Source organism: Oryctolagus cuniculus, chromosome 16 (genome assembly GCF_964237555.1).
Source record: "Oryctolagus cuniculus chromosome 16, mOryCun1.1, whole genome shotgun sequence".
In the NCBI taxonomy this organism is placed as follows: Eukaryota; Metazoa; Chordata; class Mammalia; order Lagomorpha; family Leporidae; genus Oryctolagus; species Oryctolagus cuniculus.
The window spans coordinates 57,787,773-57,806,884 of record NC_091447.1 but is presented as its reverse complement, the minus strand read 5'-3'; the positions used below and the strand labels follow the sequence as shown (position 1 = coordinate 57,806,884).

At 51.0% G+C, this 19,112-nt stretch overlaps 1 protein-coding gene across 4 annotated transcripts in view; it reads right to left on the bottom strand.

The window, feature by feature from the left end:
* EGFR (epidermal growth factor receptor) overlaps positions 1 to 19,112 on the bottom strand; it is a 139,215-nt gene that overhangs the window by 79,464 nt on the left and 40,639 nt on the right. The window lies entirely within an intron of this gene.

Below are 19,112 nucleotides of genomic sequence, written 5' to 3'. Positions count from 1 at the left end.
CTCCCAAATGGCTTCATGCATGCTAAGACCCTGCCCCTTCCTCACAAAAGAGGCTGAGGACAGGAAGAGTCCTCTTTTTGCCTCAGACCACAGTTGGGGTTGCTATTCAGGCTTTCTCCTCTCTCTTTGGGCAACTCTCTGGCCACTCATGACAGACATTTCTCTGTGTGAGGGGGTCACACTCATGTGTGAATGTGTGTTTTCTCTCTCACCTTGAATAAATCCTGTTTGTACTTCAGCACGTTACAAATCTCTCTGAGGGGCAGGGTCCTGGAGTGAAAATGCAAGATCTCAGACCCACACCCCCAGAAGGCATTATTTTAGGTGCAATGGGGTAGACACAGAAAGACAGGTACTGCAGGATCTCTTGTGCATGGAGTCTGCAAGTGCTGATATCATGGAGAGGGTGGAACAGTGCTCGGCAGGGGTGGGGAGGGCAGGCTGGCTGGGGAGGAAGGCGGGTTCTGTGCCCTACATGGCATTGCTCCCATCCTTGTCCCAGGTGAGACACAGGACATCCTGGGAAGGCAGGCATTTTTGACTAACAGGTGAGGAGAGAGCATGCAGGACTGCAAGGATTCCATCTCACTCAGGCCTGACTAGCTGTCTGCCTATTCTCACCAGTTCATAGGTTCATTCAGGGGCGGTCGTAGTTAACAACCAAGTATAGGACATTTCAAAAGCTAAGGGGACTTCAAAAAGTTTATGGAAACAAAGAATTAAAATCTAAGTGTATTTTGGTGTGAACAAGTTTGAAATGCATGCATGAACTTGAAGACCATACATAGCTAGAAGAGGGACCTGATATGACCAAGCCCAGCCAGTGCAGGCTCCAAACATGGCATTGTATCTTATCCATCTTTACAATTATTACGTGTCAACAAGAGGGAAAGAGCATAGTCTGCATGGCCTTGGGCAGGTCACAACGTCCCTGGCTTCAATCTCCTTGCAAGTAGACTGGCCAGCCACGTGGGGAGTTAGACAAAGAAATCTGATCACGCTCCTACCTCTATTGTAGCCACCTTTCTTGAATGGTACACTGTGCATGGCAGCTTCCTTCAGCATCAGATCTGGACAGGACCTCCAACAGAGCAGTGTCACGGCCAACCCCTCCCATCCCCACCGCGAAGGAAGGAGAGGTTTCCATTTCCAACAGAGCCAACAAACTCCCGCTTTACAAGCGTAAGAGTGACCCTTGAACCAGGAGCAGAGTGGCCAGGAACCGCCTAGTCAACCCACTTCACAAGACTGGAAAACACACATGATGTGGTTTGTACCTTACTGGGAGAACAACAGCCCTCCACAAAAGGTGTCAGTTTTAACTGACAACCCAGCTTCCACTGCTTGATGGTATTTCTGCAAAGGGGCAGAGAAGATGGGGTCTTCTCATTGTATGTGCATGGATTCCAAGCTGCAGGGCCCCAGATATGTGTGTGCATCTGTGTATGTGTGTACTATACATGTGTGCATTGTATACACCTGTATCTTGGGTCCTTGTGTCTGTGTGCATATATTATGTGTCCTGTATCTGGCATTAGCCCATGTATGCATCTGTGTATCATATGTGTCTCTCTGTGAGATCCTTGAGTCAGGTATTAATTCTTTCATTGCACAAACAGAAACCTGAGATCCAGGCTGTCCTGACGAACATCCACAGCTGTGCTGTGCCCAGAGCTGCAGGTAGGCCTGGGACTGACAGGACAGGGCCCCCTCTCCAGCCTGTGTGAGGAGGGATTAGAACAAAGGCTGCTGACACCTGTAGGCACTCCTTGGTGATCCCCAGGGCCCAGAGTCCTGTCCCTCAGAGAAAAGGAGATTGGGCTTGAGGGAGGTTAAGTGACCTGACCTTTTCAAGCGGTGTCAGGTAGACAAGGGCATCAGAGAAGAGGCTGTTATGGTAGGGGTGGGGAGACTTAAGAGACAGGGTCTGGGTATGGTTTCCTTCAGGGAGAATACTCCTATGTCTCTGTTTTCTTTAAAAGAAGAATCCACCCCTCTTAAGGAGACATAAAAACCAGAGATAAGAGAGGCCTAAGACAACGCAGCTGGGATAAGGAACACCCAGCTGGCCACCCCTCTGTGCTTTCCTGCCCCGGAACCAGAAGCAGAAACAGTGACACGGGATTTGCTAGGACTCCAGGGTCTGGTCCAGGAGCGGCTGGGGCTGTGGGTGCATTACAGTGTCCTGACCTCTGGCTGGGGAATGGAGAAGGCTGCATGCTGTGCAGTTCCTACAGAACCATAAATAAAACAATGAAGGGAGCTGTGGGCAGGTGCGGGCAGGGTTGGGGGTGCCCAGGGGTCCTCTCCACCTGGAGATGATGCTAGCTTCCCAGGAGCAGGGAGCATGTCCATTCCCCCAGAACATGAACACCAGGGGTCAGGGTCAGCACAGGAGGACACAGAGACGGCCCTGATGGTCAGCACCATTCACATTTGGTGACTTTATCCCTGGTCAAGGACTGTTTCATCCATCAGTTGAGTCAATGTCCTCAGGCAATTACTACCCAGTGGAAAATAAACGACCATGCAAACAGATGCAGACAAAACTGTATGCGTGGTTTTCGATAACATACATTTCCCACAAACTTTTTGAAGATCCTCTCATATGCATGAATTGAACAATCTTTTGCACCAAAATACTTACTTTTTAATTTCATTTTCTACAAACTGAAGAGCCCTCATATGTGTGAGTATACACAGATGTGTGTGTACGTAGATGTGTTTATTCAGATGTGTGTATATAAACAGATGTGTATATGTGTATACATAGATCATGTGAGTACATGAGTGTGTGCACATACACAGATCTGTGCATGTGTGTCTGTGAGTCAGGGTATGTGGGAGTGTGTGCATATACATAGATGTACGCATATACAGGTGTGTATGTTTACTCAGATGTGTGTATACACAAATGTGTGTGCATATAAACAGATGTGTGTATACATGTGAGTGTATGAGTGTGTGCATATACACAGATGTGTATATGAGCATATACACAATGTGTGTGTATACACAGACATGAGTGTGAGGGTATGTGGGAGTGTGTGCATATACATAGATGTACGTATATACGGGTGTGTATGTTTACTCAGATGTGTGTATACACAAATGTGTGTGCATATAAACAGATGTGAGTGTATGAGTGTGTGCATATACACAGATGTATGTGAGCATATACACAATGTGTGTGTATGCACAGACATGAGTGTGAGGGTATGTGGGAGTGTGTGCATATACATAGATGTACGCATATACAGGTGTGTATGTTTACTCAGATGTGTGTATACACAAATGTGTGTGCATATAAACAGATGTGAGTGTATGAGTGTGTGCATATACACAGATGTATGTGAGCATATACACAATGTGTGTATGCACAGACATGAGTGTGAGGGTATGTGGGAGTGTGTGCATATACATAGGTGTGTGTATATACTAGATGGTGTGTGTAGGAGTGTATGCATATACACAGATGTATGTGTGTGTGTATGAGTGTGTGTGTCTGTAGAATGTATTGGGCCATACTTACAAGGTATTTCAACTGAAAAAGGACATGACAATTCATAATTATGAGGACCCAGAGCCTTAAACCAAGGAAAGATGAATGGATACGTGACTGGGAGCAGCCATACTGGCTCGCTCTCAAGTCCTCTACAGTCCTCTGAGAAGTTTCCAAGTCTGACTGCCTCCTAGGTATCCCATCCCACAGACTGAATTTGCATATGAGCCATGATTTTGAACGGTCCAAAATCTCTCTGCTACATACTTTTGGGCTCTTCTAGTCTTCCAAATATGTTTGTTTTACCTGCCAAAGAGAAGATCTGTCTAGTGGCTCTAAAATGAACACAGGGGTGATCCCACAGCAACCTGGATGCACAGAAACACACCTAAAACACTGTACACATACCCTGCTTCTCTCCAAAGTGCGTCTGAGATAGCCACACAAACACAAGATGCAGGATACCTAGTTTGCAAGAAAAAGGAGGTTATAAAGGGAATTACCCTTCCTGTTCTCATTATGGACTTTTGGTAGAAAAACAGGGCCTTGACACTCTCAGTCCTTCTGCCAGGAGTCTGAAGCATTCTCCACACAGCTCTGTTGACCACCAGGCCCCAGGACCCTCCAACAGACAGTTAGGTCTCACGGGGTGAGTCCTGGAGCAGCAGCAGGAGGCTCACTGCCCCACAACCCTCAGCTCAGAAAGTGCACGACGCAGGCCTCACAGACTTGGCCTCACGTGGCAGCTGCTGTTCACGTGGACCAGGAGCTCTCTGCTGAGCACACAGGCTGGAAGCTGGGCTCCACCGACTCCTTCTCTCCTCATCAGTCCATGGAAACTCGCTTCCACGAGCAATTGCCAAACAAATAAATGTTATCACAGATGTCATCCATGAAGCAGCCTCCCTTCAAGAAAACCCTTTCCTTTGTAATGGGGGAAACTTAGCTTGGACGAGCCAGTATGAAACTCTGCACGGTGGCTTTCATTTTTCCTGTGCTAAACACGCCTCACGTTGGCTGCACCCTAAGTTCTCAGTGGTTGTACTTCCTGCCCGGCATATGGTTTTGCCATCATCTGCAACAGAACTGATGTTTTACGCAGCCAACTGCTCCACGTCCGTCGGCACCTCCACACCCCAGCGTCCTTGGCAGCTCCCTGAGCTCTGGGGATCAGTTACTGTAGGGCTGGGAAACTGTGCTGCCTAGGCAGGAAGACTGGACCCAAATGCTTCTGCTCTGCCCAGAGAAACTGGCGACATGGGTCCTTGGGTCACAGACACTCTTTTTTTTTATTTCCCCAAATTAAGAAAACTCTCAAATGTGAAAAAAGCAAAACAAAATGCCCGTCTTTAGCCAAAAGTTCTGACAAAATTATAATGAAAATAAATGCATTTTTAGCCTCAAAACTGTTTTTTCTTTACTGTCCACAGGTATGAATAGATGAATGTCTCCAGAGTAGAGGACTTTGTATCATGAAAGAACAAGGAACAGCAGTGCAGGCGTGCAGAACAATCAGGGAGAAATCCCCAGCAGCGGTCACTTCTCACTGGGACTGAAACCGGACGGGGCAGCAGGGGGCATCTGGACTGCTGTGGTGTCAGTCGGCTAGAATGCAGCAACAAGGTGAAGGGGAGCAGAAGTGACCACTACAATAGCAATTCACTGAAAAACGCACAGAGAAAGGGTTTTAGAATTTTAGATATGATATGGGGAGAGGGCTGGTATCATGGGGTAGCAGGCTAAACCACTGCCTGCAACCCTGGCATCCGACATGGGCACCAGTTTGTGTCCTGGCTACTCCACTTCTGATCCAGCTCCATGCTAATGTGCCTGGGAAAGGAGTGGAAGATGGCTCGTGCTGCCACCAACATGGGAGATCTAGAGGGAGTTCCAGACTCCTGGCTTCAGCCTGGGCCAGCTCCAGCTTTTGCGGCCATTTGGAACTGGCAGATTAAAGATCTCTTTCTTTCTCTTTAACTCTTCCTTTCAAATAAATAAATAAATCTATTTAAAAAAAATCTTAGACATGAGAAGCAGAGCCAAGAGGGTGAGAGGTGGACTCTGCCATAGCAAACACCATCGACAGAAGTGCATGGCAGGGGCTGATGCTGTGGTGTAGCAAGTAAAGCTGCCACCTGCAGTGCTGGCATCCCATATGGGCGCCGGTTCAGTCCTGGCTGCTCTACCTGTGACCCAGCTCTCTGCTATGACCTGGGAAAGCAGTAGAGGATGGCCCAAGTCCTTTGACCCCTGCAACTATGTGGGCGACCTGGAAGAAGCTCCTGGCTCCAGGCTTTGGATCAGCCCAGCTCCTGCCATTGCAGCCATCTGGGGAGTGCACCATTGGATGGAAGACCTCTCTCTCTTTCTGCATCTCTGTAACTCTGCCTTTCAAATAAATAAATAGATCTTTAAAAAAAAAAGTGCATGGGAACCGGATCCCAGTATGGGGGTGCATAGGTGCCATCTGGCCATTCAGTTCAACCTCTCTTTCCTTCTCTCAAGATGACAGTTGGAAAATCAAGCCCCACACAGGCCAAATGATTTCCAGAGTTTCCTTTAAGTTTGGACTCTTTTTTTTTCTTTATTTGAGAGGCAGAGAGACAGACAGGAGGACATGGTGAGCTTCATCTGCTGGTTCACTCCCTAAGCACCCACAATGGAAAGGGCTTGGGTAGGCCAGGCCAAAGCTGGGAGCTGACAACTCAACCCAGGTTTCACATCTGGGTGGCAGGGACCTACAAACTTGAGGAATCCCTGCTGCCTCCCAGGGTCTGCACTGCCAGGAAGCTGGAGTTGGGAGCTGACTCAAGCCAACACACTCCAGTGTGGGATGCAGACATCCCAACCACGAGGCTAAACACCCACTCTGGACTCTTTTTTGAAGTAGAAGGTGCCTGGGAAAATGTCAGGCAGGTGAGCATGGGACATGGAAGGTCAGCCAATGAAGCAAACGCTGTCTCTGTGGGTTTCTGGGCTTTGGAATGCAAAACGGGAATTGGTTATCCTCTAAAATGCTAGAAGCCCCCTAGGTCCCTAATCTCTGATGCAACCTCTAAATGGACAGATCTTTAACTTCATCAAAGCCACAATTATTATCTGCACTGCTGGGGATACTGTGCCAGCGGCCCTGCCCAAAGTGACGCCAGGGCAGGCACAGCTGCAATTAGCTCTGCACAGGAATGACGTCTGTCTGCTTGCTCTGTGCTCAATGGCACGTGACGCACACGCCTGTGTGGGATGGCAGGGGAGATACACAACCTGATTCCACAAAGGCATCATGTGTGATATCAAATTAGAACACTTCCTTCAAAATCATCATTACAATAATGTGATGAACAGAAAAGTCAGCCCAGGGAACGACAAGCAGTCATTTGATTTGCTGCATTTGCCAGGTGTGTGAAATTGAAGAATGTGAGGCTCTTGGCCTGCTTTTGATTTGCAAGTGCCCTTCACCATGAAGTAACCAGGAAATTGGAGACGGAGCATGGCACTCTTGACGGCAGGGCTCCCAACAAGCCTGGCTAGCACTGCTGAAGCAAATCCTGTTGCCGCTGCAGTCAACCTCACAGGGAAGCACCTAATCCCTCTCCAGGGCGTTGTCTGGGCTCCACAAACATAGATGCGGACACAGCATCTAACTGAACTGTCAGATCTAACAAGAGGAGACGCGGAGCTGGTTTACAAAATTTCACTCACCAATATCATGGTACAGGTTGCTTCTCCTGCATATTCTATTCTCTGGGGAGCAGGAGTCAGGAACACACAGGCAGCCTGCACTGCTCAGTCCTCTGCAGAGCTGCAGAACCAGTTTAGTGGGCTGCAACCAGAGCCTTTTTAAGAGGACAGAGCGGAGGGGTCATTGGCAAGGCTCCTCAACTGTCTGTGCTCTGTGTGCGTGCCCCAGGTGAGACTCGATGGGAGGCCCAGCAAGTTCCAACTGTGCAGAAATCCCCAGTGTGTGAGCCTCTTCCTGCCACAAGGTCAGCTCTCCCGTGGGGTTGCTTGCACCAGTCAGGGCCAGCTGTATTAGCAAAGATGGGACATCTAGGACCCACAGCTTTGCTGCTCACTGCAGGCGGCAAGGCATACTTGTCAGAGGGAGGCTGGAGGGGATGGCTGTCCTCGCCACAATCTGGGCAGGTGCCCATCTCTCCGCCTACACACCTGCTCTGTTTTAGGAACTCTCCACCTCAGAATCTCAGGGTGGTAGCGTCTGGATCTTGGTCACTGTTTAACCCACAGTGGGTAACTCAGGTGAGAGGCTCACTACTGCTCCCTCCCCTCAGATCCATTCCAGACTCTACTGATGCCATTCTGCAAGGCTGAGGTGCCTCCTTCAGACTGTGATCCTGTGGCAAGGACACTAGTGCTCAGATTGGAAACTGGGGTCAAAATACGGCCTCTGCCACTAACTTGTGAGCTCAGGCTGTGGCACCTGTCAGGGACGGACTCTTTAGAGCTTATTATGCCCGTGCTGAGGGCCTGTGGGCCCTGGGAGGAGCTCAGCTGTGACTGATACCTGAAAACAGCACATGTCTTAAAACAAACAAAATCATATTAGAAAGCCTTACACACAGAAGTATAGTTTGTCTTTTATAAAATAACTGCAGGCATGTGTTTTTCAGTCCTTGGGAGTTAGAACCAGGAGCTCTGAGAACGGGACCTCCTCTTGATAAGCCTCCCTGCTTAAGGAGGGTTGCCTTCAAGGGAAAGTATCTTTTAAAAGATAAAATAAATTTTAAAACTTCAAAAAACTGCATAATACTCTCTGGACGCACAAGGCTGGATATTTCTTGGCATTCTGGCCTCCCTGTCAGGATTAAACTCTGATTTTCAGTCTGCATCTTTAAAGAGTTGAATGACGGGGGCGATTGTTTGGTGCAACAGCTAAGATGCCAGTTGCAACGTCTACATCCCATATTGGAGTACTTGGTTCAAGTTCTACTTCCTCTGACTTTCAAATAAATAAATAAATCTTAAAAAAAAAAAAAAAGACACCTGGAGACAGGTCAATAGGAGTACTGTCAGGTGATCTGGAGACACCAGGTTGGTTTTGGCTGTGATTATGTAGAAGAATCTGTGTCTCAGGGATGTGCAGGAGGTGGTGAGGCAACTGCTAGGTGCACTGAGATCAGCTTTGACACGGGGCAGGAAAGGAGGGCAGTGTGGGGGGAGTCTCAAGGACTCTGGCTCAGGGTGTGCATCACAGCTTCTAAGTACAACTGAAACTTTTAAAAAACACCAACCACTCTGTACAAGACACCTCCCTGTAGGTCACCCCTGCAAACCCCTTGCATGGGTGCAGGGAAGCCTGGACAGACGAGGTGCCACGCTCAGCACCCAACTGGGAACGCAGAGGTGACAGCTGCTGGGACGACGGGCGGCAGTGATACCAATGGGGCGATGACACGTGGCAGCTGAGACAGCTCTCAAGGGAAGTGAAGTAGAAGAAAAGGAAGTGGCAGAACTGCATGCATCTTCTGAGCTCAGTGCTACAAAAATACACTCAACAGTGATGTGATCTGTTTTATTTGTGCACTTATTTGCATAGAAAAAAAATCCTGGGGCCTCCCTCCCACTCTTGATGGTGGGAGGAGGACCCAGGGGAATCGGAAACAGCTCTGGCTTTTTACTCCCTGTCTGCAATCATTACGCTTTCTACAAAGAGGAGGCATTTTGTAACATGTAATTAAAATGCCACCAAGCACGTAAACAAATGGAGACAGAGAACAAGGACGGGGAGCAGGAGAGGAGGGGAGAGCTAGAATGGCGCTCATGGCCACTCTGCAGGGGAGGGGAGGAAGGGAGCTGCGTCCACAAAGAGAGCAGAATGGGGCAGACAGCACGGCCCAGCCATTCGCAGAGGGGCAGCTCTCAGCAGGAGGGAGGCCGAGCAGAAAGCAGAGACCCCAGGCCCGAGGGTCTCCCTGTCATTTGCCTGGTAAGGACTCTGCTCAGCCCAGTCACAGTAGGCGTTTAATTTGCAAGAAAAGAGGCCTGTGGTTGATGTTTCAATTGCTCTGAGACCTCCCTGTGGGATCCAGGAGCTACAGGCAGAGACCCAGGGCCCCATGCACCTGTGTCCCCCTCCCAGGCCATGCGGCAGGCGGCCCATTAGGTCTGGCCATCAGTGAGGGGTCTTCTCAAACTCAGAGGCAGGGGAGGGGAGTGTGGCACAGCCCTGCACTGTCATGACTCAAGGAGGAAATGCATCAGAGTTCATGGAAGGCATGGCATGGAGTTCAAATTTTTGGTACCATTTAAAAGGATAAATAAAGCTGTTTCAGTTCCATCTTCCATGAAGTTCTTGAAGTATCCTCATATTACCTCCTCTGCAAGCCCAACTCCATCAGCTACTGCCCCACACCTACTTTCCCCCCTTGATTAAAGGGGGGTGGGGGTGCTCAACAGAGAGTTGAGTTGAGCCGCCCTTGGGAAGCCTGCGTCCCATCACAGGCCTGGGTTTGAGACCCAAGTGCTCTGCTTCCAATCTAGCTTCCTGATAATGTATCTGCGAAGGCAGCAGGTGATGGCCCAAGTTCCTGGGACCCTGCCTTCCACATGGGAGACTCAGATAGAATTTTGGCTCCTGACTTCAGCCTGGCACAGCCCTGGCCATTGCATTTGGAGAGTGAACCAGTGAATGGAGGATCTCTCTCTGTCTCTGTCCCTCTACCCGTCAAGCAGAGTGAAAAAAGAAGGTCCAAAGTTACCATCACTCCTTCCTAAGGCTATGACAGCAACAGGAGAGAGAAAAGGCTGAGAGGCTGCCTCCTACCGGGTCCCAGAAGCTCCCAAACCTGCATAGCTGCTGTCAGCCTGGGCTCTGGCCAGCCCTCCTCTGTCATGTGGCAGGAGTGCCCATGCACCCAGGACCTCCCATCTGGACATTCCCGAGGGGTCAGCATCAGCAGAACACATGGGATGCACCAGCCATCCCTGTGGTGCTACCATCAAGGCTTCTAAGCCTCAGGGATTCTTGGCTCCAACAGAAAATTTTACCAAGCCCTTTCAATGTTTTACCTTCAAGCCACAGTTTGAGAAAGCCTGGCTCTTTCTTTTTCAGGCTCTGCTGGAAGGAGCAACATTTCTGAGATCCAGAACGTACCTTCCTAGTAAATGTACTGCTGGGGTTGACCAGTGCTCCGGGAAACAGTGAGTCTGGGGAAAGGATTACAGGCCCACGCCTGGAGCACGGGTCCAAAACAACTGAACCTGGAACACAGAGCACAGGGAGGTGGGGGCTGGGCAGGCTCTGAGTCCTGGCACCATCCACGCCCTGGTCACGCTGAGTCAGCACGGTGTGGGGGAAGTACTTTTCCTCGCTTCAAGGGACAGTGGACGCAGAGAAAGCCTACGTCAACTGGGGCCTCAGATAAGGACCATTGCAGCCGACAACTTCCTGAAGGGGCCGTTCCAGCCCCAACAACTTCCCGAATGGCCCTGAAGAATGTACTTCATTTCCTGCCTGTAGAAAAGAGAAATATTAGGGTCAGGCTGTGTGCAGAAAATGTGTGTGCGGTGAGCGGTGGGGAGAGCCAGCCAGAGGAGCAGAGGCGGGACAGAGGGGGCGGAAGGAGGGAAGGAAAACAAAGAGAAAAGAGCTGTTCTCTCCTGGGTCCTCAAACCCCCACATTTCACACACCCTCCCCTGGCGCAGCTGCTGCCACCTCACAGCTGGGAGGCCTGGCCGCTGCCCAGTGGGCCCCCAAAGCAAGGCCACACAGCAGCCACGTGGGCTGGGCACGGAGTCGTGAGGGAAAGGCAGGGAGAAGAGACGTCCTGAGGGGAGAGTGGCCCTGCAGCTCCAGGAAGCAGAAATCTCCAGCTGGATCCAGCCCAGGGCTGCCAGGAAGGGGCCGGCTCAGCATGCCCCAGACCCCGAGCGCCGTCTTTCCTTTCTTCCCCTCACTCTCTTAGACAGCCACATAATGTTTTTATTTAATCTTACAACCCATAACTGCTGGCCGTAGAATCCCATCAGAAGGCGCGGTAGAGGGAGGCCTGCTCTGGGCTGGGCTCCATCTCCTCACAGGGAGACAAAGAGGTCGCGGGAAACTGAGGCGGAACAGGACTGACAGCACAAGGCCTGGAACGTGGGGTGCACGGGGCACACGGTGGTGACCACGAGGGGTCTCAGGCTTTGGAGCAGACACATGGAGGGAGGCAGGGCCACAGCAGGCCCTGTGCTGTCAGACAGAGGGCAGCACGGCAGTCAGTGCCCAACATGGGGGCATTGCCCGGGCTCCTGCTCCGCTGTCGCGGGCCAGCAGCAGAGGGCACCCCTCAACCTGAGTCCATCCTTCTGACCTGTTCCTCAGCAAACTGTGTTCAGCACAATTTGATCACGCAGCACTGATTTCATGCATGGTTAAAACTAACTTTCACGTGGGTGAGGATTCTTATCCATTACTCTGCAGCAATTTCAGAGAATAGGAAAATATTATTCATAAAGCACCAGATGCTCTATTTTTTCTGTCATCAGGTTTCCAGGATAATCCTTTAGAAATAAGAATCGGTGCCCTCTAAAGCCATGGGAATGGACTTCTTAAGGCAGAGCCAATGCCTGGGGGCAGTGAGCACGGCTAGCCGAGGGTCAGGAGCCATCCCGGCCATCTGAGTCCCACCCTACCACACAGAGTGCGCTGCAAGCAAAGACTCTGAGTTGTTGCAAAACTGAAAGGATTTGCATGAACACAACTAAGTGGGGCACTAAGCAGCAAGGCAACCAAGGAGCAGTCCCGACAGCCCAGGTGAGAAGGAGCTGCGAGAGCTTCCTTTGCAGGACTCACTCTGGGCAGACAGGCTGTTGTCTGCCTGGGGACTGTCCACTTTCAAGCCTGCTGGCCCCCTGACTTCCTGCTGCTCAACAACCATTTGAGGGACCAGAGAGACCAGGGCTAGACTTGAGCCAGCCTGGAGTTTAACATTCTGGTGAACAAGTCCCTCTTCCATAGCTGATTTTCCATGTGCCAAGTGTCCATACTGAACAGTGTAGAAGGGCTGAGCTCAGATGCACAACTCAACTGGGAGACCACGGGCAGACATGGGGTAGGCATCGGGGTGGAGGCCTCTCCTCCCTTCTGCTCTCCAGGCCAGAACAACTCTGTCAGACTCCTCCACCAAGAACCTCAGTTTTCTCCCACACCAATGTCCCCGTCTACCTCCAGCGATCACTGTGGCTTTCAGTGCCTTCCCCATCCTCTGGCCATTACAGTTTGCAAACTCTCTAAAGTGACCTTCTAGCAGGTGCCGGGGCTGCCAGCTTCACCAGCAGGAACCGAGGAGCAGGACTCAGAAGCTGCTCCCAGTGTCACAGGGGGCTGAGGACAGGCTGGCTTGGGGGTCACGGGCTCCCTGCCCACTTGGTGCCGGAGGGAGGGAAGAGCCAGTCTGAGCGTGACTCCTTCATGCCACAGCGTGACGAATCCAGAGGTGAAGCTGCCTGCGCAGCGCTCCCTTGCTCTGCCCCTGCCCAGGGGAGACCATGCACAGAGCCCAGGCTCCAGGGGCCACAGCTGCCAAAGTCCACAGTGATTATGTCCCGCTGACAATTCTCACTGCCCGCAATGTGGGTGCTCAGTCTCTGATGGGTGGGTTTTGTGTGTTTTGAGTGCATGGTGGCCAGGGATAGCTCTTCCTCCACGACCAGCCCCCAGACCTTGTGCATGATTCATGGCACCAGGTCACGCCTGCGTCCTCGCTCAACACAGCTGACAGCCCACATTTGTCCTTGCCATGCCCGTGTTGGTGTGTCGGTCACTGACTTTATCTTTAGTTACATGTAAAGTTGTATGTATTCATCACGTACAATGTGATGCTTTGATACGTGTGTACACTGAGCAGTGGCTAAGTCCCACTAATTAGCATACAAATTGCCCTACATAGTTTTCATTCTTTCATGGTGAGAACAACCTATGGCACTTGGCACTTTTCAAGCACACAGGAAGTTGTTACACTCGTAGTCATCAGGATGAGCAGGTGATCTGAGCCAACTCCTCCCATCCACCTGAAACTCAGTGTCCTTTGACCAACATCCCCCAGCCTCCTCCCTCTCGTCACAGCCTGGGAGTCGCCGTCCCACTTTCTGCTTCTGTGAGGGCAGCTTTTCAGATTCCACACATGGGTGAGATCATCCCATTTGTCTTTATCTGCCTGTCAGGCTTCTCCAAGTTGTCACAAATGACTGAATGGCACCCCACTGCGTGGTTCCACAAGAAGCAACTGGCAATTATTAAATGCAAGACAAAAAGCAGCAAGGCTTCTGGGGACTGAGTAGTGAGTCTATACAAGAAGCCAGGGAACAAGTCTATGCAGGAAGTTTACATGATAAGTCGCTTCTCTGTTTAGAAACCAAGCAGAATATAAGGACCACGCTGGATACCTGGAGGTGAGGAAAACAGCACTGAGGGTCTGGGAACCTGGTGTCCATCCTGCCAACTCCAGTGCCAGAGCCCCTGGCAGGGCCATGCTGTGGCAGCTGAGCAGAGCGCCCGATGCTGTGGCTTCTCCTGCCTCGGCTCCAACGAACTGCCAAAAGGACAGGGTAAGGCCCAGAGACCTAGGACTGACCCCAAGCTGCCCAAATCCATCTCGGGAGCCCCTCTCCAGCCTCCTAAGCACAGCCCCCAGACCAGCCTACAAGGCATGGAGGGCAAGGCTCTCACACAGAGTGGCTGTCATTCTGCACTGCTGATCTCTTGTGCCCATCACAAGATGCCCAAGGTCAGGGTCGAGCCCATGCGGAAGACAGAAGCACCGCTTCCAGAAAGCTGCAAGGAGCATGGTCTCCCCGGGCACACACACTGCACTCCACTGTGCAGCGCTGTGCACTTTACCCCACAGTGCCTCCGTGCACACCCACAGAGCCATTGGCTGGCTACAGATAGCGCAAACCAAAAGCTCTGCTAACTAAACAAAACAGCATGATGGCGTCAGAACACCCTCCCAGCACAGCCCAGGGTACAACGTCCAGCTCTTCCCAGCTGCCTGTGTTTAAAGAAAAGACAAGGCTGCCCAGGTTTCTTCCTGGTGAGCTTGAACCAGGCCGGGCCCAGACCTTCGCAGCCACCTGCCTGCTCAGCACCCCCAGGGGCCTGGTGTCCTAGCTCTGCCTGCCTCCCGACCCTCAGCAGCCGGCTGTCTTCCAGGGTGAGCAGCCACCTGCCCGTCACCCTGGGTTAGCTCCACTTGGGAGCAAACATTCTATCATTTAATTACATCATGATCCCCTAGAAGAAATCAGACCAGAAAGTGCGAGGCTGGCTACACGAGCAGGCACAGGGCGTACTCTTCACTGCCAGAGAGAAGAAACGGAGGCCGGATGGCAGCTTTGTGGCATCGGCATGCCGCGATGCCGCTGTACTGCAGTCCACACAGGCTGCAGTCAGCTGCTGATGAGAGCTGCACAGTCTGAATATTTTCACTGAAACCTTACTCAGAGCTGCTGAGGAATTTCTACGTGCTTGAGGCCTTGCGCTAAACCACCACACCCTGCTCACAACTTCAGCCTGTCAACGGCCGGCTGTCCTTTCGCCCAGATTTACAAAGGAAGAAGATCTGGCCCAAACACGGTCTCTGGGACCTTCAAGTCTAAGCAGTCCTGCGTAATTCATCTCGCCAAGACGTCCAACGGCTCCCCAGCCCCTGCATACGCAACACTGGCAAACACTTTTCTTCAGCCCTCCAACGCCCTGGGATGGTGGTGGGTTCAGTCCTCCAAGGCAGAGCATGGCTCAGGTCCTCAGCGGCTTGTTGGGTCCCCTGTGTCCTGATGTACGCGCCCTACGTTTACAACAGGTCACGCGATGATGGCACGGATGGACAGCCGAGGTGTGAGATGAGGAAAGGGTGCCCCGAGCTCTGCAGTCACCCGCTCCTGGGGATGGGGCATGGACACACAACTCTTCCTCAAGAGTGAGCAACTCCCAGGCACAACGAACAAAACCCAGAGGAAAACACCATTTCCTCTGCAGGGAGGGGTGCAGTGCCATTGGGAGAAGCAAGGAGAATGCATTAAGTGGGTTTTATTGTAACAATCCCTGAAGGGTTCATGAAGACAGACAGAAGAAGGGGTGTGTGTGTGCACACACATGTGGCATGTGCCTATCTATGGTACACACACATGGTGCATGGACACAAATATGTGCACACATGTGGTGTATGCTGTGTGCTTTGTTGTTTTGGCTGGTCTGTAGATGTGAAAATAGGTGTGTGAAGTAATTGAAACAAAAAGGAGATTCTCTTTCACGTTTCTAAGCCCAGAAAACATTTTAATCCTTAAAGAAAATCACAGTGCTTATTGGCATTCTTCCTAACCCACAAGAGCAGCTAACCCACAAGACCAGCCACCGCTGGTGACCCTGAGCCTCGGTGACAAAGCCATCTGGCAAAGCAGCCACCGCTGGTGACCCTGAGCCCTGGTGACAAAGCCATCTGGCAAAGCAGCCACCGCTGGTGACCCTGAGCCTCAGTGACAAAGCCATCTGGCAAACCAGCCACCGCTGGTGACCCTGAGTATCAGTGACAAAGCTGTCTGGAACAGATAGCTCTTCTTACGGAAAGTATTTGGTTTTTAAGTACATTTGACATCTGTGATCATTTCTGTTCATTGATTTAATCATGATGAGTATCACATTTCCATTTGGAATTTCAGCAAGGTAGGACACCTGAGAAACTGAGAGCTCCTATTTGGTTTGACTTCAAGCTGACAGGACAATGCTAGAATGTTGTAATAAACCACACTGGTATCAGGTGTTTCCAAAGTATCACACTCGTAACCAATTACTAATGGACAGCAAGTAGACATGGAGAATTAGCTGAGGTGACCAGGCGTGGATATTTCCAGTCACATGGAAACTGTCACACAGTGAGCATGTCTGTAAGAACCGTGATGAGACTTGCGTTACTGTGCCCCATCAACTGAAAGCCAGCCCATCCAATTTAACGCTCTTTTTAGCTCAGCAAATTCTGATTTGGAGAGTTGATGTGCATGGATTTTTGTGCAATCCTATTTACAAACCAACTGAGAAAATAAAGAGTTCCAACCCCAGAGCACACTGTGTAGCGCAGAGCTTGCCAGAGAAGGCAGCTGCACTGCACTTGTGCTGGCCTCCGAGGACACGGTCTGCCCTCACGGGGGACGGCTCTGGATGCTGAGCTCTAGCGACAGTCAAGTTGGAGAAGACGTGCTCCCAAGATCCAGAAGGGACCGATGAGAGCATTTCAGAAAGCTCATGGAAAATGGAGTTAAATGGCAATTTAGGGGCCGGCATTGTGGCAAAGCAGCATCCCATGTCAGAGTGCCAGTTCAAGTCCTGGCTGCTCCACTTCAGATCCAGCTCCCTGTTGGTATGCACAGGAAAGCAGCTGACCCCTGCCACCCATGTAGCAGGCCTGCATGGAGTTCCAGGCTCCTGGCTTTGGCCTGGTCCAGACCTGGTCACTGTGCTCATTTAGAGAGTGAACCAGGGGATACCGGGTCTATTTGTCTTTCTTTCTGTCACTCTGCCTTCCAAATAAATAGAACTTCTAAACAAATACAAATTTTGGTGTAAAAAGGTTTTCATGCTATGAATTTTCATGAACTTTTTGATGACTCCTCCTATGCATGATTTCAAAATTCTTTGCACCAAAATAACACCTTTTAATCCCATATAGCGATGTATCAGCAATGACACGACTGCACCTGAGCCAGGAAAACTCAGATTGGCAAATCTGTTCCACAACACACTTTTTGGTCGTTGTCCTTACTGTATCCCTCAGTGGACATGCTCTGACACTCAGCAGAAACTGTCTGCACTGTTAAAGCTCACAGCACTGGAAACCCAACTGACCGAGACTGGCAAGCAAGGAAGCCAGGAAGCAAGCGGTGGAGGCCCTGAGAGGGTGCGGAGGGTGCAGCCCGCTGGCTCGGATCCTAGGCAGTGCACACCGTGGGGCTGCTGTGCCTGCCTGCTCTCCCCACGGATCACAGCTGCTGGCCTTGCTCCAGCAGTTGCTGGCTGGGCTCTCAGCAGTGGGCAGTTACTTACAATTGTGCTGTGTAAGTTTGTAAGGTGCAGAGTGACTTTGCTATTGTGAGAAATTTCTAGTGTTGGGCTAGTACTGACGCTCCTCTAGGAGGGCCCTTTGTCACAGATTTGTGCAACAGTTTATAAAGCACCATGGGGGCTCAAGGCTGGATTCCGGATGGGATCCTGTTTTGCTGAAACAATCTCCGGAGAGTCCTCCACTGGTAACTGGCAGGACAGGCTGTGCACGATTCTTCAACTGGGGGAGTTAAGGAAAAAGTAGTTTGATCCTGCCAGGTAATCACCTCACCAACTGATTACAAGTTTCCTTTAAATGAGTGGGTCAGTATTAAAATGGGCATTCCTAAATAGACATTCTTTAATGATAAGATATGTTCAAGTTAAAAGCAGGAAGTGTTTACGGAACAGGCATAAAATAATTAGCCTTTCTTTTAAATCCATATTATTCTCAAATAACTCTGGGAAGACGTTGGTGGCCTTTCACAGGGAGAGAGAGAACATGACGTCACCACTATACTTTCTGCTTCTGTCTCCTACAGACAGCTGCAGCCCAGCCCAGCCCAGCCCAGCCCAGCCCAGCCTAGCACCCATTTCGATGGCACTGTCACAGTTCCCAGTTCTAACCTGAAGCAGCCAGGACTGAAACCGTCACCAGGTATCAAAGCCATGAAAGAAATGACATGTGGGAGGGAAGCCCAGGTGGGATCCTGGCAGGACCCTGGGTCTGGGCAGGACAGCACCAGTCATCAAACAGACTGGAACACTCTCATGTGACTGAGGGCATGCAGAAGGGCAGCGCCCACCTTTTCTTTTCTCAGAGTTCATGGTGTTTATCTTAGGGTGAGCCTGAGCACACGGCACGTGGCTGCACATGGCTCTGAGAAAGGCCTGGGGACTCCTGGCAGCCCCAGCCGCTGCACAGGGGCCCAGGGTGGCTCAGCCTTGTCTAAGACATGATTGCGATTTAAATTCCCAAGGTGAAAAGCTACACACAGAACTTAAATTAGAATTTCCCTAGATGCTTGCCTTGTGGATGCGCACCCCTAGGAGGAGGCAGTCTTGAAGAAAGTTGTGTTCGTCTTGACAGAGCAGACGGCATGTGTATTACTTTCTTCACAGCTGACATGTAGTGAGGGCATGTCTGCATCAAACAGGGAGACACAGACTAGGCGGACAGTCAGGCGGCTCCAGGAAGGCCCTTGGTTTCTGTTCCTTGGTTTCCTTGGGGAAAATGTGCGGGGAGGGAGACACTGACACCCAATGGCCATGCAGAAATTCAGATCTGAGCTCATCTCTGAACTTCACAAAATAACACACACTCTGCTTTGCTATGGGCCACATACACAATGTGAATTGCATCCCACGTTCCAGCCAGGGAGCGCTTAGTGTCCACAGAGATGGTGGCGGCAGACACTGGGGCAGCAGGGGCAGCAGGGGCAGCACCAGCCACACTCAAGTCTTCAAGCAACCCTACTAGCAGACAGGCCCAGAGCGTGGACGGCACGTGGGAGGCCATGGCTGGGCAGCTGCCAACTGGGCCTAATCTCCCCGGTCCCAGACATGTCTGCCCTGAG